The following is a 25,080-nucleotide window of genomic DNA, read 5'->3' on the forward strand; positions in this document are numbered from 1 at the left end:
ACAGAATTAACATATATTGAGCACATATTTTAGGTTCTTTAATACTTTCATGGATGTTATTAATTTTCTTACCAGCTTTATTCACAATAGCCCCAAACTGGAAACAACCTGAATACCTATCAGAAGGAGAATGGATAAATACATTTTGGAATATTCACAAAATTCTGAATAATATAGCAATAAAAATGATCTGCTGGCATAGGCAACATCATGGATGAATCTCACAGATAATATGTTTGCTAAAACAATCCAAGCCAGGCCCTGGCCGGCTGGCTCAGTGGTAGAGCGTCGACCTGGCGTGCGGGGGACCCGGGTTCGATTCTCGGCCGGGGCACATAGGAGAGGCACCCATTTGCTTCTCCACCCCCTCCCTCCTTCCTCTCTGTCTCTCTCTTCCCCTCCCGCAGCCAGGGCTCCATTGGAGCAGGGATGGCCCGGGCGCTGGGGATGGCTCCTTGGCCTCTGCCCCAGGCGCTAGAGTGGCTCTGGTTGCGGCAGAGCGTTGCCCCCTGGTGGGCAGAGCGCCCCCCCCTGGTGGGCGTGCCGGGTGGATCCCGGTCGGGCGCATGCGGGAGTCTGTCTGTCTCTCCCCGTTTCCAGCTTCAGAAAAATACAAAAAAAAAAAAAAAGAATCCAAGCCAGACAAAAAAAGAGTATATACTATATAATTCCATTTTTATAGAGTTCAGAAGGGCAAAACTGATCAAAAGTCCATCATGCTATCTTTTTCTGGGGGTTATTGGGTGGCTAGGGGCAGGAGGGAACTTCACTGAGTACTGGGGACGTTCTATATTTTATTCCTAGTGATAGTTACGTGTCAACATATGGAAAAAAATCCCTGTGTATTTAAAATTAGCTTTAGGAGGCTTTTAAAATAGCCCAGGTAATCAAAGATGTGTACCTGTACTTAGATAGCAACAGTTGAAGGTAGAATCCAAGGGAATTTAAATTTTTTTGAAAAAGTATTACATAGCTAATAAGATTGGATTTTGTAACAATCAGGTAGCAGTGACATTACTAATTTTGGATTTGGGAATTTTCTCTGTACTACGGTTGGAGCGTTTAACTTTGGAAATAATAGACTATTATGATTATTTGACTACTGAGGACTTTGTTTCAAAGGAACTGCCTTAAATTTTTGTGGAAGGAAAAAAAAATTTTGTGGAAGGCTCTACAGGTGTTATAATTTTTAAAGAAACAAACTAATGTATCCTCACCTGTTTTTAACCAGAATTGATTCAAATAAAGAAAAAATGGAAGAGAAAAAAATTAAAGCTTTTTTCTGCATTGCCTAGAAAACAGTGCTGCATTGTTCAGTATGGTAGCCACTAGCCACATATGGCTGTTGATTACTTGAAATGTGGCTAATACAACTAAAAAACTGAATTGTTCATTTTATTTCATTTTTATTTTAATCAATTTAACTTTAGAAACTGATACTTGTTTCATTTGGGTAACTTTACAACTTGGACTTATGAATCTACTTTTTCAACTATAAATTTTATGAAATCTAAATATGATCTCTAGGTAAATCCAGATCTCAATAAAATCAAGTATTTTCTGTGAAAATTTAGTGTCTGAATTGAGATGTGCTGTAGTGTAAAATATAATAGTTCCTATAAATACAGCTACCACTAGCCACATGTGAATATTGAGAACTTAAAATGTGGCTAGTTCAAATTGAGATGTTCTCTTTAAATATAAAATATACATTGTATTGGAATTGAAACAAAAAAATTAATTTTTATATGTATTATATTGAAATGATAATATTTTGGACATGGGTTAAATATATTAAAATTAATTTTACTTTTTTCTCTTTTTCTGTGGCTTTTAGAAAATCTATAATTGCCTATGTCCTGTATTTCTCTTGTACAGTGCTGATCTAGTGCCCAATGGTTACTAAAGATGTAAAAAGTATTATTTTTCCAACCAGATTCACTCCTGGTGTTATATATTCTGTGGGTCTGAACAAATGTGTAATGACAAAAAAATACTTTAAATGTTATCAAAATGATATTTGAAAAAGGAATTTGGCTAGAGCACTTAAATAAAATTAGAGTACTTCCTACTCTGAAGTGGTATTTTTAGGGTTTTTTTCTTCCTAGGGTAGAGAATATATGACTTAGAATTCATGATGATTTATGGCTGCTTATCAGTCTGTCTAAAACTGTCTGGTATATTCACTCTTACTCAACTTCATTGATACTTAGATCTTTGTTATCCTTGTCTGTTAGGCACAAATATATTGCTAACCAAAATTTTATACATTGGGGAAACCTTTGTATATGGTGAACTTCCCTCCACTCCTATTTCTCTTCTGTTTCCCACTTGTCTCCCTCCCTGGGTAAGCGCCATGAGGGCAGTTTCTCACAATACTGTACCCTCAGAGCTAAGAGCAGTGTAGGTATGTGGGCGGAGGGGGGCAAAAGTAGGTTTACAGTTGTTCATATGGAAAATAATACAATAGTTAACAAGAATTAACTATCACATACAACTATAAACCTACTTTTACCCCACCCTGTATAATTTATTCTAAATAAATCCTTATCAATTAATGAATAAATTTGGGCATATATTAGAATCAGTAATAAAACTTCTACTCACCTTTCAAAATTGGTCTATATCCTAAAGTAAGTTTTTATGTCAGTTGTAGTAAATACTTTGTCATAAAGCCATAGACTCTGGAAGTTGGAATTCACTGACATTTTAGCTTCTCTCATTTTACGTTTTCTACTATTCTTAGTTCTGCTTTAATGTATTCAAATGTAGGGAGGGTTTTTTTGGTTTTGTTTTGTTTTTTACTTAAAAGGGCAACACTGTTCATTTTAGGATGACTGTTGGGCAATTCTTCCTTCTAGGGTGCATCAATTATCTTCCTTTATAATCTGTTTTTCAGGATTATTTTTTTTTTTTTTGGTACTTCCACTATTTATTAACTTGTAATGGATCCTATACTATCCTCATCATTACCTTAAAATGTGTCAAAGCATTCATGAACTGTGACATCCCAAATTACTAAAATGTGCACTTGAGATTGCAAAAAAAAAAAAAAAAACTATAATATTTGAAATGATTTAATTTCCAAAATATACAAATTGAAAGGCAATCTTATTGGAGCTAATTCGGAAAGGCTGGAATATCAGAATTCGAAGTGATGAGAAAAGGAAGGAGGAAAGGAGATCAATATAAGAGATTTATTTGTAGAGTGAATTCCAGAGAGAGGTGAGAGCAACAGAAACCTGTGTTTATTAAGTAAGGTTAGACCAATTGTAAGAACCCCTAATGATACATCAGAACTAAGATTCTTGACTATTAGGAGAAAGAATCAGAGCAGTTCTGTACATATAACTCAAGATGTGTATGAGATTTATTTTATTTAATATATGCTTTTTACTGTTCTATTTAGTCCATATAAATATCATTAGGAGAAGACATCAGCTTACCTTGTTCTTTGGTGTGTGTGTTTTTTTTAAAACCATAGTATCTTAAGTTTGTTAATTATGAATTCTTCTATTGGGAATTTAATAACCTTACCTTGCCACTGAAAAGGAACTACTTATAGGATCTTTTCCTCTGGTTTCTGGCAGTATCCAATGATAGGAAAACAGCATGTGAAGTGTGGATAATGTTTTATGTGAGGCTTTGTTTTTAAAAAATGTTACTTTTTGCTAGACCAGGCAGTGGTGCAGTGGATGGAGTGTGGGACTGGGACGTGGAGGACCCAGGTTCAAAACCCCGAGGTCCTTGGCTTGAGCGTGGGCTCATCTGGTTTGAGCAAGGGGTCACTCGGTCTGCTATAGCCCCTGGTCAAGGCACATATGAGTAAACAATCAATGAACAACTGAAGTGCCACAACTAAAAATTGATGCTTCTTATCTTTCTCCCTTCCTATCTGTCTGTCCCTATCTGTCCCTCTCTCTGTCTCTCTCTCTGCCTCTGTCACAATAAATAAATAACGTGTTACTTTTTTATTTTTGATGGGGATTGTTTTTATGGATTTCACTGGAAAAGAAAGAGCTGTAATGGCATTTCAATAAAGTATCAGGAAGGTTCTGAGGGAAAGATGGGGAAAGATGCCTATTGACACCTGCTGTTTTCTGATAGTGCTTTGATTTAATAAATAAACAAAAATAGAAATGAATAGTATAATGAATTTGCATTTTACATTCTTTAAATGTCATAGTAGTGTTTAAAATACATTATAATATGAATATGTTTTTGCAGTTTGTTATTTGAATCAGGATTGACTAAGATCCAAATGTTTCAATTAGTTAATGTCTCTTAAGTCACTGTAAATGTAGATTCTTCCTCCACTGCTTTGCTTTGCTTTTTTTCTATGTAATTTTAGTTCTCCTATAGAATGTCCCACAGTCTGGATTTTGCTGATTGCATTCCCACAGTGTTATTAATATGTTCTTCTCCCTTGAATTTCTTGTGACTTCTAGTTCACATCTGGAAGAACCCATTTAGGCGTAGACCAGGAGTAGTCAACCTTTTTATACCTACCACCCACTTTTGTATCTCTGTTAGTAGTAAAATTTTCTAACTGCCCACCGGTTAAAACAGTAATGGTGATTTATAAAGTAGGGAAGTAACTTTACTTTATAAAATTTATAAAGCAGTTACAGCAAGTTAAAGCGTATAATAATAATTACTACAAACTTTATGTTGGATTTTCACTAAGTTTGGCAGAATAAATCTTTATAAAACAACTTACTATAGTTAAATCTATCTTTTTATTTATACTTTGGTTGCTCCACTACCGCCCACCATGAAAGCTGGAACGCCCACTAGTGGGCGATAGGGAACAGGTTGACCACCACTGGTGTAGACTATCACCTTTATTATACAGATAATTCCTCTAAGCTTGTTTCTTATTTGGCTGAAAATTTACTTCTTATATGAGTAAATTGTAGTAGTTAGTCTGCAATTCAGAACCCATAGTCTTTTTAACACACCAAGTTCTCTACCTGTGAAGCACTTTCATCTGTTTTTTTAAAGATTTATTGAATTAATTTTACAGAGAGAGGAGGGGGTAGTGAGAAGCATCAACTCGTAGTTGCTGCTCTTTAATTCTTCATTGCTTGCCTCTTGCTTGTTGTGCATGCCTTGACCGGGCAAGCCCACGGTCTTGAACTGGTTACCTCAGTGTTCCAGGAGAATGCTCTCTCCACTGCGCCACCATGTTAGGCTTGGTAGCAACTTGAAATCACCTGGGACAACTTTTAAAAATCTTATAGCTCAAGCTCACATGACTTCAGACCGATTAAATCAGAATCACTGGGGGTGAGACCTCATTATCAGTATCCTTTACAGCTCCTCACTGTGAAGTTCCGATACGAGTACAGCATAGTGTGCGCCATGCCACCACCTCAGGTGTGCATTCACTACTCAGTGCTGACACTGGAAGAGTCTTTCAGACTCTGTTGATCACAATATAGTGAAATTTTCAAGTCTGTGTCATGCAACTTACACTGCATAAAACATTTTTCAAAATATTCCACTTTTTCTGGTGTTGCACCTGTAAACCAAAATATAAAGTTGATTCACTGTGAAGAAAGGTTTCTTTAATCATTGTGCCTTCATTTTTAAAATCACGTTTTTTGCTGATACAGTTACTTCAGGCTTAACTCCCTTATGGGCCTAAGGAACAGTGTCACATCTTAATTTCCCTATCCTTGTTGTAGTACCTCTTAGTACACATGCCAGGCTGGGCTTTCTTAATCTGTTCCACTTGACCTTGTTCATCAGATAGTCTTTAAAGTTGGTATACTTGACAAGAACTCACGAGTCCAGTGGTATAATCTAAAGCAGTAGCCTGAAATATCTTTGAAACCTTTTTTACCTTTAAAATTCATATGAATTTTGCATTCATCTTCTCAATTTATCTGATATAATATAAAAAGAATTTTTGAATGTCTTACCATGATGGTACAGTATAACAGGTCAATTGTATTCTGTCACTAGGTGGTATCATGGCACATTACTGGTCCCTTTGAGCTGTGTCATCTTCAATCCCAAGTTGAGTGTGCAAGCCTTGCTGCTTGATGACACAGGCCTTAAAAGTGGAGCTTTTAAAGCTAAAATTGCTTGTTGTCCCACTTTCTTTGGCTTGAATTTCACTCCTTTTGGGGTAAGAGCAGGCAGAAAAGATTTTATGAGTTTTTTTTCCATCCCTAAAGTTAATTTTATACCACTTTTTAGTTCAATATCTTTCATATGTGAAACTACTTTTTTTTTTTAAGATTTTATTTATTTATTATAGAGAGGAGAGAGAGAGAGAGAGAGAGAGAAGGGGGGAGGAGCAGGAAGCATCAACTCCCATATGTGCCTTGACCAGGCAAGCCCAGGGTTTTGAACCGGCAACCTCAGCGTTTCCAGGTTGACGCTTTATCCACTGCGCCACCACAGGTCAGGCCAAAACCTACTTATTTTTAAAACATCTAGTGCTACTGGGATGATAAATAAAACAAGAAAGAAATTGATTTTATTAAATTAGCTTTGATTTACTTAGAAGTTTACCTCCTAGGTTTATGCTTGTTGATTACATTTTAAATTATGACTTTACCAAGATTATATGTCAGTAGATCACCTAGCATATTAGTATTTTTTCTTTACAAGAGTAATGACTGGTATTAGAAGAACATTGTTCTGGCTTACTTCCCACTTCTTACCCTTGCCAAAGTAGTTTAATAAAAATAGGTTCCATTTGAGTTCTGGTTTCTGAGATGACTTGTTCATTTTGAGGTGCTTGACTTTACTCATGTTTTCTCAAAGTTTAGTTATTCAGTTTTAAGTGTAAGTGTAAATAAATATGTGAACTGCTTGTTTTGTAAATCTGTGCATAGATTTTATACTTACTCAAAATACACTGCTCAAAAAATTAGGGAATATTTTGTAGCTTCATATTCATTTTGAAATATCCTCTAATTTTTGTGAGCAACATATTTTAGAATCTACTTTCTGGCTTAGATAACTTTAAATCATTTATAGACTTTTCCATTTCAATATTACTTTTTAAGTGTTCTCCATTTTAATTTATGAATATGAAATATTTAACCTAATATTAGCATTTTGGGCCATAAAATTTATCATGTTATGTCTTTATTAGATTTGATTTTCTACCGCTATGTGGTAATTATCATTTGGAGTCCTATTTGCTTTCTTAATTGATGTTAATTAGGCAGAGTTTTATTGCCATGGCTGTTTATATTAGGTTACTCAGAGAAGACTTATGCAACAATTTGGTATTGCTGCAATTTCTAAGAAGCAGCAGTATCAGGAGGTTTCAACTGTTTGGTAAATATTTTATTTCTTAAGCTGCCAGATATGAGTATTCTGGTATTCATTTTATTAAACATATATATTTTTAATTAAAGCGCAAGTAATACCAAAATTAAAATTGAGTCAATATATGAAACAAAACATTCCTTATCTCTTCTCAGCTACACAGCAAACTCCATACAGAATTGATTTTGTTCAAAATGAAAGTAGTCTTTAAAGAAAACCAAATAAAAGGTGAAAGGGGACTATTTGACTTTGGGTGATGGGTATACAACATAATCAGTTGTCAAAATGATCTGGAGATGTTTTCTCTGAATCTATGTACTCTAATTGATCAGTGTCATTCCATTAAAATTAATTGTCTAAATAAAATTTTAAAAAGTAGTCTTTATGTCTAAGTCAGAAATAGGGTGAGGTCACATTTCTCAGATAAAGGCAATTAAAGTAATTTTTACATTGATTGAATTACCTAGTATTATAAATCATAACTGCAGAAGAAATTCAATTCTGAAAACGGGAGAAGTCAAAAGCATTAAAAGAATTAGAATTTATGAGTAAATATAAATTGTTATATAATATATCTATATTGAGTATTTTTTAAATCACATTCTTGAGATATAATTGACAAACAAAAAGCTATGCATATTTAATACATACACTCAATGAGTTTGGAGACAAGTATGCATCCCTGAAATCATTACTATAACCTGTGCCATAAACATTTTCATCAACTCCAAATCTTCCCATCCTCTTTATTATTATTTTATAATAACACTTAACTTATAATAAGACTTATACCCTCTTAGCAAATTTGGAAGTATACAATACAGTGTTGTTATAGGCACTAGGTTGTGCAGCAGAATTCTACTTCCAGGCTGTTTGTATATTTTCTCTTATTAACATTTAAGCACCCAGAATCATGCCTAATATGTTTTTTTTAAACTACTAATAATGTTAAGTGAGGATGTTACCTACCTCAGGAAAGTTTTGAACCAATGCCTTGCTTTTCTTGTCAGTATTCTTCCTCAGTTACTACCCAAAAGTTATGGGCTATAAACTTTTCATTAAAAACCCAAAATGTTCTTTAATATAGATTGAGAAGAGACAAGATGAATGAATGACAGACTATTTTATGACTTGAAATATTATGTATTATTGCTTCTTCTAGTAGACCACTTCTAACTCGAAATCAGATATACTGCTCACAAAAATTAGGGGATATTTCAAAATGAATATGAAGGGATAAAATATCCCCTAATTTTTGTGACAAGTATATAAAGTAATTCAATAATTTTAGCCCCAATAAAGAAAGTAGAGGAAAAAATGATTATTAAATTGGATATCTGAATTACAAGAACAGATTATGTTCAATCTTTAAACAAGTTATGCTTTTCAAAGTGCTTCATGTTGTAGTCTGTATTTTATACTAATGGTAAGTTGACATCTGCCTCAAGCTTTGGGATGTCTAGACAAATTTCCATGGCCTAGCATTATGTTTCTAAACATTATGAAAAAAAAAAGGCAAGAAGGAGGTTTGCTGAGCTAATTTTATGTTTGCTAAATAATATGTGTATTAATTAGAAAGCACTTGGCTTCAACAAACATAAAAATCATTTTGTTGTAATTGACATAAAATGAGTTTCAGGTGTACAACATAATGATTTGATGTTTATATACATGTCAAATGATCATTGCAATAAGTCTAGTTGACATTTGTCACCATACATAGTTAAGAAAAAAATAATTTTTTCTTATGATGAGGACTTGTAAGATCTTAGCAACTTTTAAATATGCAGTACAGTATTATTAACTATAGTTATCATGCTATACATTATATCTTCATGACTTACTTTATAACTGGAAGTTTGTACTTTTTGACCTCCTTCAATCATTTTGTCTACCTTTTTGGCAACCACCAATCTATAATCTTTATGTATGAGCTTGTTTTTGTTTTGTTTTGGGGGATTTTTTTTTGGGTGGTGGTGGTTGTTTTGAATTCCACATATAAGTGACATCATATAGAATTTGTCTCCCTCTGGCTGATTATTTCACTTGGCATAATGCCCTCAAGGTATATTCATGTCACAAATGGCAACATTTTATTCTTTTTTACAGCTAGATAATATTTCATTGTATGTCTTGGCTATTGTAAATCAGGAATACTTCAGTGAGCTTGGGGTGCTTGTATCTTTTTGAATTAGTGTTTGTTTTCTTTGAATAAATTTACTCAGAAGTGGAATTGCTAGATCATATAGTAGTTATATTTTAAATTTTTGAGGAACTTCCATACTGTTTTCTATAGAAGCTGTACCAGTTTACGTTTCTACCAATATTATACAAGGGTTCCCTTTTCTCCACATCCTCACCAACACTTGTTGTTTCCTGGCTTTTTTTATAATAGCCATTATAAACTGATAGATGAGAGGTGATACCTCACTGTGGTTTAGTTGTTTTTTAAAGTATGGTCCCTGGACCACCAACAGCAGCAACAACATCTAGAATTTGTTTTAAAGTCACATTCTCATACCCCATTCCAATCTGCTTAATCAGAAACTAGTTTTGAAGCCCAGCATTTGTAGCTTAGCAAATGCTCCAGGTGACTGATGCAGGCTAAACTTTGAAAGCCACTGGTTTAAATCTGTAGGACACATCCTATCCAGTCGTGGACACAGGCTTCTGAGAAACACGTGACTGAAAGGATACCTGAGCAGAATCAAAGCTGTACTAGAAGAATCTGTGGGGATGTATGTTGAGTAGACAACCAACAAAATAAGCTCTCTCCTATGCTTGTTATGTGTGTGTTTAAAAATCTCATTTAGACCACATTTTGGTACACATATAATATTTTTAAGCTTAGAAAATCTGGCTATAGATAATGAATAAGTTTTCAAAATGGCACCCCACTGCCATTAAATTATGTGATGTTGTTGGTATGTGTAGGGAGAGCGCAGTGATGAAGGAGGTTGATGCCTAATGGGACTCTGTCGAACGCCCATGTGGAGATGGTTATAGCCTATGAGAGCCTGTGGGACAGAGATCTTAGGGTAGGTGTGGTGGGGCTGGTTGGCGACATGGGGGCAGGGGAGTTGGCTGGTGTATCCGGAAGGGAGGATGTTCAGTGTGGAGTGTGCCCTCTCCTGTGCCTGCACATGCTTGAATGTGGAGGAAGGAGGTGTGGGTAAGTGTGTGTGGTGCAGTGGTGTGTGTGTGAAGGGTGTCATTGTGTATACACAGTATTGTGTGTACACATACACAAGGGAAAGGGGGAGGATTAGGTTCAGCTTAAAATGGAAGAAACCTACAGGTATTGTGACACTGATAGTCTAATTAAAATTTAGCACTGGATAATTTTAGTTTATAGCTTTAATGATATTTAAATCTTAAAATTTTATTTCTTTGGTTATATTGAGCATTCTGCTGGTTAGTGAAGTATTGCTTCGTAACATAATGCTGGTATGTAGAAGTACTTTTTCAAGAAAGTAAATGTTAGGAAATAAAATTTAAAAATGGACTGTGTGACAGGAATTTATAGGTTACTTTGAATATTTGTGTAGGATTTATTTGTACTATGTTTTTTATATAGTCATCCTATGAGATTTGAGGGTTGAAGGGTCCTCAGAGAACATCTTTTTGTTTAAAAAATGCCCATATAAAAGGTGAAATTTTGTAGGATTCTTTGATATAAAGAATAGAATGTATAATTATGGACAAACAAAACGTTAATTGAAATCACTTGTGTACTTTGGGAGGGACCCTGGCAACTATTTATTCCTTTTTTATGACTAAGATATTTTTAGTATGTTTCTTAGTGTACTTGGTTTTTGAAAATACATGCACTGTGTCTTTAAACTTTTGAGTCCTTTCTTTGCACATTTGGGTACAGCGCAACCAAACTTAAATATGGGAAACCTTGTCTTCCCTCCCCAGCTTTACAGTCTCCACTCAGGACTCTCTTTGCAGTGTATTCTACTTAGTGATTAGCTCTCTGTATTGTCAATCAAATCTTTGTCTCTAGCAAACTGTTTTGTCACTATAGTAGGAAGGGCTCTTGTGCTGGAAATTTATCTTTGACAGAGGAAGAATGCTTTTTCAAACAGTTCTTACAAGATCTGATGTAACTTAATTTGCCCTGGAAAGAAATGTCTCGTCTCTGGTATGGGAAGAAAGGGAGAAGACATCAACCACTTAATCATAAGTATACTCTGGTAAATCTTAGTCAATGATTTCAATTTCTGTATTTACTAGTCCTTTTATGTTGACATGCAAGATTATACAATTTCTGAAAGTTTAAGCATAGAGAATATTCATAAAAAACAAAATTGTATAATTACAGAAAAGTACCTTTAAGTTATTACTGCTAATCCTAAATATCTTCAAAAAAGGAAATGAATAAAAGTGTAGTTTTGTTTGTTAAAAGTGTTTGGTGTTTTTATTCTCTGTAAGCAGTAGTTACCAAATCTTTATTGCTGCCTAAAAATTTTTTTAAGCTTAAGTTTGTAAGAAAATATTCAGAATTTTTTTCTTGCTTAAAAATAGAGTAGAACAATTAGTGTGACTTAACTTTAATTTTTATTAACTGGATCCCAAACTGAATACATTGAGAATATTGTGTATTGAGACTCAGTTTAGCACTCTGAAAAAAGGCTTTCTGAAACTATCCAAAAAGTTTCAAGCAGTGCTACCTAATACCAAACTTTAAATGATACTCTAGTAAAGAAAAATCTCAGTCAGCTTTACTATCTAGGAATCCTAGTTATTTCTTAGTATAAATATGAGGGCATTATTTATTAGAAATGTATTGCCAGTTATTCTTTCTGTGGTGATTCAGGTTTATATCTTGTCTTATGAATGTTAATTTTATTTTTACTGTAATTGTAAATGATTTAAATAAGGCTAGCTATATTGTTAGAACGAGGAGTGACTTTGGAAGATGCCCCCAAAACAGCTTGTGTCCCTTACATGTTAAGCATGTAAAAATATCAACATGACTTTAATCAGTTTTATCTTTTAATTGGGCTTAACAGCACTTCATTATTTCCTTTTATTTTTAAGTGAGTGATTTCAAGGTTTTGTTTCTATAATACATCAGCATATCAGGATTTAGGAATCTGAAATGATTGAACTGGTTAAAATTGTGATCAGAATTTTCAGAATAGCCACTTAACAGTTTTTTTTTAAACCAAGAACAGTGAAACTATTCATGTATTTTTTGATTTGCAATGAGAGTAAACATCATTAGCTTGCTAAAACTTTAATATAATTTAATTTATTTTACATACAAGCAAAATAAATTATGGGTGTTTATAATTTATAGATCATTATAATACACATCACATTTATTACACTCCCTAATTCTTGATCAACCTTATAGGAAGTTGTTAATGTGATCTATCAGGTATGAGAGCATACTTCTCACTGGTCTTTAGCTCTGCCATATATATGGTTTATAGGTATTACTTAATCCTCGCAATAACTTTGCAGAGTCTGTAGTATTGCTCCCTATTTTAAAGACATGGAAACAGGTATAGAGTGGTTACTGAACTAAGCTGTCATGGAGCACAGAAACAGATTGACCCCAGCACATTCTTGACCTCACTAGGACGCCTTTGAGAATTGACTAAAATTGTACAGTACAGTATAATGTGTTTTCATGTGTAGACAAACTAGGTCCTGCTTTTTGTGTTTTAGAATATATATCCTAGGAACTGTAGAGCAAGAGAAAGGCTTAATAAATAAGGATTAAAAGGTTAGCAATTCTTGCCTGACCAGGCGGTGGTGCAGTGGATAGAGTGTCGTCGGCCTGGGACACAGAGGACCCAGATTCAAAACCCTGAGGTCACCGGCTTAAGTGTGAGCTAATCCAGCTTGAGCGTGGGATCATAGACATTACTCTATGATCACTGGCTTGAACCAAAAGGTCGCTGGCTTCAGCAAGGGGCCACTGACTTGGGACTCGGATGCAGCTCCCCCCCACACCCCCACACCCGGTCAAGGCACATATGAGAAAGCAATCAGTGAACAGCTAAGGAGCTGCGAAGAAGAACTGATGCTTCTCGTCTCTCTCCCTTCCTGTCTGTCTGCCCCTGTCTGTCACTCTCTCTGTTTCTGTCTCGCTAAAAAAAAAAAAAAAAAAAAAAAAAAAAAAAAAATTAGCAATTCTTTTACTTGTTCTGTAGATTGAGATTTCCTGTAAGATTTCACCTGCCAAGGGGCTCTTCTGCTTTAAAACTGAAATAGAAATGATTCTTCTAGGAGAAGAACAAGTAAAATGTCTCATTTTTGTACATTGTATTCAGCTTTTTACAATTCTTTCTATCAGTAGTCAACTGATTAGCAGAATAGTATAGACCTAAGTGAAGAACTAAATCTTGTAGTTAATACTAATGTGGCCATTTTTATGTAAACCATGAGAGCTTTCTAAATGCTCTTGCATGTTGTATCATATTTGACCTTACAGTAACCCTGTGTGCTAATCAGAGATACTGTTTATTTTATGTATGTGTTAAGGCTCAAAGACATTAACTAATAAGCAGAATATGCCCAAAACACGTGGAAGTTAGAACTTTGCCATTGGCTTTATAGTGAGAACCATATTTACTAAGCATGCTTACCTTCTTAAATTTTTATTTTTTAAGGGTGTCTTAGAGTTTATTTTGACAAACCACCTAAACTTTAATCTTCTGATTATTTACTTGTAACTGTTTATATATTTGTTATACCCATTTACTATATTCTGCCTTTTTAGTGGCTGTCAAATTGTCATTTGCTTAAAATCGACAACCCTATTTTATAATAATGATTTAGGGTTAATCAAATTAAAGAAACAAATCACTAAATAGCAACATTGTTTGATCTCCATCTGCATCCATACTCCACTAATTTACCATTTTTTTGTATTTAGACTTTTTTATGACAAGGCAGGTTTTTTTGTTGTTGTTGGGGGGGGCTTTCATATTTGAAAACTCAGGAAAAAGCTCTTCTGATGAATTACTTATATCTGTGTAAGAATCAATTCATAGGATTTTAAGAAGAGGTAATTACTAAAAAGACTTTTCCAGTGCCCTCAGCTCAATATGATTATTATAGTAATGATAAAAATAAGTATTTCTACTAACACTGTGCACTTTTGATGATATTGTGTTATTTTTAACATGATTTATTTTATTTAATTCTTACCCTGTGAAATATTGCTACTATCATCTCCATCTTATGAGACAGGCCTAAAGCAGTCATACTAAACCCAGTAAAGGTCACAGCTGTGGTTCGTGTCTAAGCATTCTGGCTCTAGCCTGTGCCATTAAACTCTTTACGTACTCTTTCTTAAAAATTTCAAACTGTAACTAGAAATGAATTAACATTTGTGTTATATATTTAATTATCAGTATTTTATATATATCTTACATGGCATTTATTCCTCATAAAATGCTTAAAGTATGATTATTTCCATTAAAAATCAGAAATGGAGAGATTAAATGTGTTTACTCAAGTTCACACAACTAACAAAGAGCTCAGTCAGAATTAAAGCAGAGGTCTAAACCCAAACCCAGTATTCTTTCTGCTATACTATGTTACCTACCTATAGAATGTATTCACAGGAAGTTTATTAACTGTTATTTATATATACCTTATTGTATGTAAAACACCCTTACCTTTCTAGTCACATATTCATGAAAGGAGGACATATACACATATATTCATTGTATAATATTTTTCTTTATTTGCTTAGTAGTTGAAAAGCATGCTTATTGCATATGCAAGTTATGAGATATAACAAAATAACAATCTGTGATCCTACCACCCTACTTAAGAACTAGAACATTACCAATGTAATTGCATCAGCCTTTGTGGTCTTTCCCTACCTTATCTCATGTCTCCCCCAAATTGGTAAACACCTACCGGTATTTTATGATGATTATTTCCCTGCCTGTTTTTTTTTTAATTAATAGATTTTATTTTTTAGAGTAGCTTAGACTTACAGAAAAGATGAATAGAAAGTATAGAGTTTCCATATGCCCTCTTTTCCCCCAACACAATACTTCTATTATTTACATCTTGTGTTAGTGTGAATTTGTTACAGTTGATGAACTAATATTATACATTATTATCACCCATATTCATAATTTACATTAGGGGTTAGTCTTTGTATTGTGCATTCTATGGAATGAAGTGTATCTGTCATTATAGAATGATACAGTGTAGTTTCACTGTCCTGAAAATTCTCTGTGCTTCTTAGTCTATTTGTTCATCCAGTATTACACCTGGTAACCACTGACCTTTTTACTGTTTCTATAGTTTTGCTTTTTCTGTAGTTTCATATAGTTGGAATCATGTAGCCTTTCAGATTGGGTTCTTTTATGTAGTAAGATACATTAAAGGTTCCTTTCTGACTTTTCATGGGTTAATAGCTCATTTATTTATTGTGCTGACTCTTAATATTTCATTTTCTGAATGTACCATAGTTTATTTGTTAACCAAATGGAGGGCATTTGATTACTTCCAATTTTGACCCATATTGTGTAGACATAAGTTTTCAACTTATTCCGGTGAATACCAAAGGAATGCAGGTGCTGAATTGTATGAGAAAAGTATTTTTAGTTTAATAAGAAATTTCCAAACTGTTTTCCAAAGTGGATGTACCATTTTGCACTGTACCAACAATGAATAAGTTCCTGTTACTTTACATCCTCACCCACATTTGATGGTGCTTTTTTGATTTTAGCCATTCTCAATAGATATGTAGTGATATCCATTGTTATTTTAACTTGTAATTCCCTGATAACATGATAATACAATAAATATTCTTATTTACCATCTGTATATCTTCTTTAGTGAGGTGTCTGTTCAGATCTTTAGTTCATAATCTGATTAAAATAGTTCTTATTGTGTTGTAAGAGTTCTTTGTATACTATATTTTTGTATAACATTTTTATCAGATAATGTATTTTGCAAAGATTTTCTCCCAGTCTGTGGTTGGGAGATTTTTCATTCTTTTAAAAGTGTCTCAAAGCAGATATTTTTTTAATCTTTTAGGAGTTTTATAGCTTTGCATTTTATATTTGGGTCTATAATCCACTTTGAGTTAATTTTTGTGCAAAGTATAAGGTCATTATGTAGATTAACATTTTTGCATATGAATGTTCAATTTTAGCACAATATGGTGAAAACCATCATTTTTTTTTCATTTTCTGCTTTTCCAAGTGAAAGGAGTAAAGATAGAGACAGATGACTGCATGTGCCCCAACCAGGATCCACCCAGCAACCCTTGTCTGGGCCAATGTTCTGCCCATCTGGGGTCATGCTTGCAACTAAGCTATTTTTAGCACCTGAGCCTAGGCTCCTCTAAGCCATCCTCAGCACCCAGGGACCACATAAACCAATCGAGCCATGGCTGTGGGAGGAGAAGAGAGAGAGACAGAGAAGGGGGAGGGGTGGAGAAGCAGATGGTTGCTTCTCCTGTGTGCCCTGACTGGGAACTGAATCCAGGACATCCACATGCCGGGCCAGTGCTCTACCACTGAGCCATCTGGCAAGGACCAAAGACCATCTTTTTTTTTAAATATATTTTTACTTCTTTGTCAAATATCAATTGTGTGAATCTATTTCTTTGTGCTGTTTTGTTGCATTGATCTGTTTGTCTGTTCTTTGGCCATTATCACAGTTTGATTACTACTGTACCTTTATAGTAAGTTTTGTAGTTGAATAGTGTCAATTTCACTAATGAAATTCACTAAAAAAAGTCCAATTTTTTTATTTTTCTTTATAATTGTGTTGGCATTGGTATCTTTTCATATAAACTTTAAATGTGATCAGTTTGCCTATGTTCACAAAATGACTTGGTGGGATTTTTATTGGAATTGTGTCTGTAGACCATGTTGGGAAGAGCTGCTATCTTGACAGTATTGAGTCTTTCTGTCTCTATCTGTGAACTTGGAATATCTCTTCATTTATTTAAATATTCCTTGATTTCTTCTTTAGAATTTTACACTTTTTATGTAGATCTTGTTAGATTATATGTTGTTAGATTTATACCTAAGTATTTCATTTTTGTTATTAATATAAATAGTATTATTTTACATTTCAAATTTCAGCTTTTCATAGCTGATACATAGGAAAGCAGTTTATTTTTGCTTATGAGCCTTATCTCCTGTAAACCTACTATGATTGCTATTACTTCCAATAGTTTTTTTTAGAATTTTCTCTATATATAATTTTGTTATTTTCTAACACAGTTTTATTTCATTCTTCCCAGTCAATGCCTTTTACTTACTTTTCTTGTCTTTCTGCATTAGCTAAGACTCCTGATACAGTGTTGAATAGGAGTGGTGAAAGGGGACATCTTTGCCTTGCTCCTTACTTAGTGGTAAAGTATTTCATTCCCTCACCATTGCGTATCATAATGTTTCTGAACAGGCTAGTGCCACCTGACACTAACAGAGCCCTAACACTAAACACCAGATGTTGTAGGGAGAAAGACTATTTTATTATGAATTGTGCCAGTCAGGAGAATGGGAAGCTAATGCTCAAAAGCCCTAACTCCCCAATGTTGTATAGGTTGCAGATATTATAAGGCAAGACACTATAAGTTTGGGGGTTTTGGAGTTATGCTGGGAGCTGATTGGTCAGAGATGAAGTAAGGGTAATAAATCACTTCTTCAGGTCTTGACAGTTCTCATGACTGTTCCAGTGTTCCTCTGCTCGTTTCATGGGAAAGTAGCCAGGGGTTTGTTCCACCTTAGGGCTCAGGAGCTGAAACATAACTAAGGACAAGATGTTATCTTTGGACTGCCAGAGGTCCAGACCTTGTGACCATCAGTCAAGACAGGGCTGCTGTCTTCTACCTCCTTAGGGATTGCTGGCTAACCGGGAGGGGGACAGGCTAGGTCTCTCTTTATAGAGATGATTTCTAGAGCTAGGATTTGAAGGTAGATTTAATTGAAGATGTAAGGACCCTTGATTTCATTAACTGTAGGATTTTTTTTTTATTTGATGTTCTTTATCAAATTGAAGAAGTACTGGTCTATTTCTAGGTTGCTGAGAGTTTTAATCATGAGTGAGTGTTGGATTTTGTATAGTGTTTCTTTTTGTATGTATAGATATAATCATCTGATTTTTTCCCCATAGCCTGTTGATGTGATAGATTACATCACTTGATTTTCAAACGTTGAAGTACCTTGCAAATGCCTTGCATACTAGGAGTAAACCTCACTTGATCATTGTATATAATTTGTTTTATAAATTGTTGGGTTTAATTAGTCAATATTTTGAGGCTTTTTGCATGTTTGTTCATGAAGATACTGGTCTGTATATTTCCTTTCTTTATAATATCTTTGCTTGTTTTTAGTTTAGTTTTTTAATTAGAATAGTGCTGACATTATACAATGAGTTGGGAAGTATTTCCTCTGCTTCTATTTTCTGGAAGAGATTGTAGAGAATTAGTATAATTTTTCCCTTAAATTTTGATAGAATTCACATTCCATCTGGATTTACTCCAGATACTCCACAGCTAGAGATCTAACCACTTTGGGTTTCTTTATAAGAACTTAGTTAGCTACCATAGTGTGTAATTCTTGCTTTGCAAAAGTCAATATAATAATAATGGCCAGAGCGGAAGTCTCTTCAGTTTTCCTTTGTTGTACTCTCATGTCTTTGTAGCTTTCAGTGAGTCTGCATAGCTTTTGATTGAGTTACCTTGATATTTGCTTACTGCTAGTTTGCTTTTGTTGGCTAAAACAGCCTAGTATCTTCTGTTTTAGAAGGTTATTATTTATTCATCTTCTTTAATATATAAGGTCTATTCAGATTATCTGTTTCTTGTGTGAGGTTTGGTGGTTTTTGTCTTTTAAGGAATTGGTCCATTTCATCTACATCAGGGGTAGTCAACCTTTTTATACCTACCGCCCACTTTTGTATCTCTGTTAGTAGTAAAATTTTCTAACCGCCTACCGGTTCCACAGTAATGGTGATTTACAAAGTAGGGAAGTAACTTTATTTTATAAAATTTATAAAGCAGAGTTACAGCAAGTTAAAGCATATAATAATAATTATTTACCAAATACTTTATGTCGGATTTTCGCTGTTTGGCAGAATAAATCTTTATAAAACAACTTACTATAGTTAAATCTATCTTTTTATTTATACTTTGGTGGTTCTGCTACTGCCTACCATGAAAGCTAGAACGCCCACTAGTGGGTGGTAGGGACCAGGTTGACTACCACTGACCTCAGTTATCAAATTTCTGGGTGTAGAGTTCTTTATAATATTCCTCTACTATTCTTTTGATGTCCATTAGATCGATAGTGATAGCCCTCTTCATTTCTGATAGAATTCATTTATGTCTTCTCTCTTATTTTAGTCTGCCTAGAGGTTTATCAGTTTCATTGATCTTTTCAAAACACTGTCTTGGTTTTGTTGATTTTTCTCCATCAATTTTCTGTTTTTAATTGTATTGATTGCTGCTCTATTTTCATTTAGTTCAAAATCTTTACATTTTTCACAGGACGTTTTTGGACATGTATTAATTAGAAGTCTGTTGCTTAAAAACATTTTGGTATTTTCCCACTATTTCTCTTACTGGTTTATAGTTTAATTTCATTTTGGTCTGACAGCATACTTTTATGATTTCTATTTGTTGAGGTGTGTTTTATGGTGCAGAATGTGTTCTGTCTTGAGAATGTTTCGTGTGAGCTTAAGAGGGATGTGTATATTGCTATTGTTGGGTGCGATATTTTATATCTACATGTCAAGTAAGTCCAGTAAATTGAGGGTGCTGTTTAGTTCAGTTATGTCCTTACTGATTTCTGCCTGCTGGATTGAGGAATTTTAAAATCTCCAATTATAATAGTGGGTTTATTTATTTCAAGATTGTGTCATAGGTATTCTTTTCTCCTGATAAACTACTCACAGAAATGAGATTATTTCCTTTTTATGAGATTCACATTTTTTATTTATTGTTCCAGGAAGCGAATATAGTATATACATATTGTAATTGAATGGTTTTAAGTGGTTAACAGGTTTATTTTTTCCTAAAACAACAATGAATATATCTGTCTTTTCATGAAAATATGAGTCATCTGCAAATTTACTTTATAGGAAGTAATTTTAAATGCAGAAGATATATTCAAGTTGAAACTTTGATGTGTTCTACTTTGAATTTATTCTAGATTTGTCTTTATTTCCTCTATTAATTGTATTCCAGTTAATTCATGATTCTCTATTTGCTCTTTTATACCTCATTTTATATAGTTTCATAATGTGTTACTTGAAAGCAATAGTTTTAAGACAAAAAACGAGTGAAGTGTTAACATGATCCAGATTTTATTTTATTATATGACTTTGTTATTAGATACAATAGCTCAGACTTAATTCCTCCTGTTTAATATAGTTTTGATACCAAAGTAAGTATAAATGTGATTGATTAAATAAGAGTTCTACCCATCTTCCATTACTAAGGAATAAAAGTAAGGAATAAAAATGGCACATTCACAAATTGACCAGACTTTTGTTACTCTGTAAGGCAGTTGCAAGAAAGGAGGTTTTTGGTTGTTTGTGCGGTAATCTTGAAGAAATACTGGAACAGCCTGGAAGCAGGACTGTTAGACCAAAATATTGACCTTAATATGTGGAAGAACATGTTCTTAGTCATAGGATTGACAGCAGCCTACAAATATAAAACAGATTAAATCTAAGTTTTTACTTATTTTTCAGCTTTTGTTCTATTCTGGTTTTGTTAATCCCTTTGTAATAGAGATGGGTGAATTTAATCCTGCCTTTAATTTGTAATTTTGTGAAAATAAATGCTTAGGAAAACACCTTTGTATGAGAGTCCTTTTTCAAAGTCTGAAAAGACTAGAGAGTAGGCACGTAATTCTGCAGAATGTAGGTCATATTGTACTAGTTCCTCTGGATGGGACTTAGCAGTACATGCAAACCATTTTATTCCTCAGCAAGTGACTTAGTAGCCAGACAGTGAATATGTTTTTAATTGAAAGGTCTTGGTTTCCTCAACTTTGCATCCTTAATGATTATGTGTCTATTTTCTACTTAGGTTTTAATCTCTTTGGTAAAGTAGTAAATTTTGCACATGAAGTATGAATTAGCAAGAGATAAAATTGAGACTGATTCCAGTTCCATCATGTATACTAGGAATCTATATCTCTTTATTCTTCTGTTTTCAGAGGAGGAAGTATGTTTCTTTACTCATTTGATTTTATATTTCATTTCTTTGTTAATTGATAAACTCTTGATAGTTTTATGTATCTTCATTTATCACAGAAGGAGTAAATAGAAGGTTAAGGAAGAGGTGAGTTCATAAGTCTCATGAGAGAATACATTTTTTTAAAAAGAGAAAAGGTAGATTTGTGACATTAATTTTGAATTTATGAAATGTTTACAATGGCAGTTCATGGTTCCCTCACTGGTAACTAACTCCTCCTGTCAGTGATGGTAATGAAATTAGATTACAACTCTTTCATTGTGAGAGCATAATTTAGTTTCACTTCCATTCCGGAAGTGTGTTTTATGTGGTAAATAAGGAGCTTTTTAAGTGTAAGACTGGTGTTAACTAAAGGGATAGAAGGTTTGCGGAGGAGCAAATAAATCATATAATTTGAAAACACTTGGCTAGTAGACTCTCAATTAGACTAAATGCTGTGGGGAAAAAGAAAGAAAAATATAACTGAACATTAAATATCTTATACCAGTTTCTTTTGTTGGCCATAGAAAAGCAAGGCCAAATTCTTTTAGTACCAAATTTTTTTCATCTTCATTGGAAATTCTATTGGTGTCAATTCAAAGATCTTTAATATTTTTCTCTAATGCTGAAACTGAAAATTAATTTCAGGAAATTCATTCAAGGTATACGAAATAATTGAGCTCTCAACAGAAATTTTAGCTCCAGATGGATAGCGTGGTTGTTCTAGAATGTTGTCCCAATGTACAGAGGTTGCCGGTTCCAGTCCCTGGTCAGGGCACATACAGAAACAGACTGATGTTTCTTTCTCTCTCTCTCCCTCTCTCTCCCTCTCTCCCTCTCCCTTCATCTCTCCAAAATAAATAAAAATTAAAAAACTGAAATATTTTAACATCAAAAATAAAAACCAAAATTAAATGAGACCAGTCTTCAGACATTACCCCTCAGTACTTAGGGCAGCGGTTCTCAAACTTTCTGAAGTCAGGAGCAGTTAAAATCCTACAAATATAGGCGCACCATATACAAATTTCTGAGAAATATGCTATAATAAGTAAAATATTAAAGAAAAAAAGTTTAAGCGTGCTTTTATGGAAATTAAGTGAAATAAATATAACAAAATTAAATTTATTCTGACATTAAAAAACATTTTTATATTACATTTTTTGTTATGCTTTTTAGAATTTGTATAAAAGAGGGGTTAAAAATAAAAAAAACAACAAAATTATCTTTTTATATATAGATAGATACATTCTTAGTAAGATTTAGTAAATTCGGCAGGTCCTGGCGTGAATGTAAGATTTTTCATTCTTGTGTTTATGAGAAACATGAGCCTGATGTATCCTAGCGATTTCTTCAATGTTTGGGAATATATTTGAAAGGCAAACTCTCATTTCCTCATCAATACATTGAAGAATTCCTCTCTTTTTACTCTTAATTGTATTGAGGGTAGAAAATCCTAATGCACATAAATAGGATGTTGAAAATTGTAGTAAAATGTTCAAAGCTTTTTTAGATATTGCCACATATTCTTCTTTTATAGAAATCCAAAAGGCTTCAAGAGATAATTCCTTATGCTTAATCATAAATCCAAAACCCCCACCATACATATCATCTTAACTTTACACCAAACAAAGAATAGAAGAAACTTGCCTCCAGTCTTTCCAGGGAACATAGGGGGAGGTGTAAACAATCCAGCACCACAGTTTAACAGCCTTTTGCAACCTAATCAGGCAAGTGAGGTGGGGGGTTGGGCAGACTGTCAGCTTACAGCCAATTCCCCACACCTCCATCCCCCAAAAAAACTAAACTCCAAAAACCCTGTTGTTTTTTTGGTCCCCAACAGGCATATATTTCTCTGGAATACCATAGGGTACACCTGGAAATCTTCTAGGGTGCACACTTTGAGAACCACTGACTTAGGCTAATAGGTAAAAAATGAGAAAGTAAAGTAATATTAATAACTACTAGTTCTCCTTTGCTATATGCTGGGCACTATATTCAGTCCTTTATATGCATTTTATTTTCTCATTTTATTTACATAAAAGCCCTATTTGGTATGTACTCTTATTATTGTTTTGTGAAGAAATAGAAAAAGAAGGGACCAAACCCAGGTCCATTTGATCCTCCAGAGTTGCAGATCACAACCACTTTGGGTTTTTTGTAAGTAGAGAGTTAGCTGTCATATTGTATGCATCGTTGCTTTGCAAAAGTCAATATAGTAATGGTCAGAGTAGAGATCTGTTCATTCCTTTTCGTTGCTTTGCAAAAGTCAATATAGTAATGGTCAGAGTGGAGATCTGTTCATTCCTTTTTTCTATTCTCAAGTCTTTCATTGCTTTCAATAGGTTTACATAGCTCTTTATAGAGTTACCTTAATGAATTTATTTTAGTTGGCTAGAACAAGAACTTTTCAAGTCCTGTGTTAGAAGTTGAAACTCTTGGGGTGGATTGGTTTAACTCCATTTTGGGGCTAGAACCTCTGCACATTTGATCACAAGAGATTTTTGTTATAGCTCAAGAGAATCAGCACATACTCATGGCACCACCAGAGTTCACTATATTATGGTTAGTGTTTGAGGAATTTTGTCACAATCTGGAAATGCTTGTAGCTGTTGTGTCAACCTGGGGAAGCTTGTATGTTTTCGTGGGCTTTTTGTAATAATGCGTGTCTGTCAAATATGGCTTTCAAATTCAGCACTATGCAAGAGACTGGTCTAGGCAATTACAGAAGATCAAGAATTTCCCTTAGGAGTCTGGAATGTAGGAAAGTCATACATTTTATGCACAAATAACCGCTACAGTACCAACCATAGAGAAATATACAGGAGAGGCAAAAACGAAAGGAGTCACTTAAAAAAAAATACTGAAGTAGACAACATGCCTGAGAAGGTACTGCTGATTAGATATGCTTTTGAAATCTGATTTTATATTTTCTAGAGCTTTTTTTTTTACTGTGTAAGTTTTAAAATGTACTACATGTCTTTTTCTTGCTTCATCCTCTCCTTTTTTCTGATATGGATCATATAGCATGGGTATGTTTGTTACTTTTTTTGCCTAGAAGAAATTTTTTCAACATTGCCATTAGTATACTATGTTTGAACTGATTTTGAAAGGATTGAAATGACCATTTTCTTTGTAAAATACAAGACATTTAGATTTTAGAGGTAATAATCTTTGATGTTACCAAAGCATGTTTTACATGTTCCCTTTATAATTCTTTTTACTCAAATTCTGTCAATCCATACAATAAACCTTATTTTGTGAACTAGTTGGATGCAGTGGTTAAATTCATTCATGTATAATTTCACTGTAGTTTGCTATATAAATCTCTTGGATTTTCAGCATGGAGTTGGGGAAAGAAATCCTGATTACAGTTCTTTGCCCATTTAAATTTCTCCATTTCTAAGATTTGTTTTGGCTATTTTTCTCAATCGTCAGTGGAATTATTGTCTTCCTGTCTCCACATTCAGGTAGTGTCGGTGGCTGAGTATCACCGCAGGATCGATGCTCTAAATACTGAGGAACTGCGCACACTCTGCAGACGACTCCAGGTGCCCCCTTCAGTAGTTTAAACCCCTTCGGAGAGTGACCACTCCCGTTTTAGT

General features: G+C 34.0%; 1 protein-coding gene across 2 annotated transcripts in view; it reads left to right on the forward strand.

The window, feature by feature from the left end:
• Window positions 1-25,080, forward strand: part of OXR1 (oxidation resistance 1) — a 507,670-nt gene that overhangs the window by 471,385 nt on the left and 11,205 nt on the right. The window lies entirely within an intron of this gene.

This window comes from Saccopteryx leptura, chromosome 3, assembly GCF_036850995.1.
Source record: "Saccopteryx leptura isolate mSacLep1 chromosome 3, mSacLep1_pri_phased_curated, whole genome shotgun sequence".
Lineage (NCBI taxonomy): Eukaryota > Metazoa > Chordata > Mammalia > Chiroptera > Emballonuridae > Saccopteryx > Saccopteryx leptura.